We start from the raw sequence: 305 nt of genomic DNA, 5'->3' as shown, positions 1-305 counted from the left end.
TCCCATTTTCACTCTTCTGTCTTACAAAGAACTTTTCCTCCACCACCTCTTCTTCCGGTCCTTCCACAATGTAACCTCGTGGGCATCGGTGCCATTTTTCTCTTCCTCCGTTTTTCCATTCTTTGAACTTTCCGTCTTTCTGACGAAGGGTCCACCCGAAACGTCATACTCGCTCTCTCTTTCCTTTCCCGAGCGTCCAATAACACTATCCGTATCACGTCCTGAGTTTTTTGTTTTTGTTTTTTGTGTTTCTTTGAAACTGTATATACACACACACACACACACACACACACACACACATATAT

At 43.3% G+C, this 305-nt stretch overlaps 1 long non-coding RNA gene across 1 annotated transcript in view; it reads left to right on the top strand.

Moving 5' to 3' along the window:
- Positions 1-305, top strand: part of LOC128249903 (uncharacterized) — a 3,798-nt gene that overhangs the window by 948 nt on the left and 2,545 nt on the right. The gene's annotated exons all lie outside the window — the stretch shown is intronic.

Source organism: Octopus bimaculoides, chromosome 18, assembly GCF_001194135.2.
Source record: "Octopus bimaculoides isolate UCB-OBI-ISO-001 chromosome 18, ASM119413v2, whole genome shotgun sequence".
NCBI lineage: Eukaryota > Metazoa > Mollusca > Cephalopoda > Octopoda > Octopodidae > Octopus > Octopus bimaculoides.
This window is presented reverse-complemented; position numbering and strand designations above follow the sequence as displayed.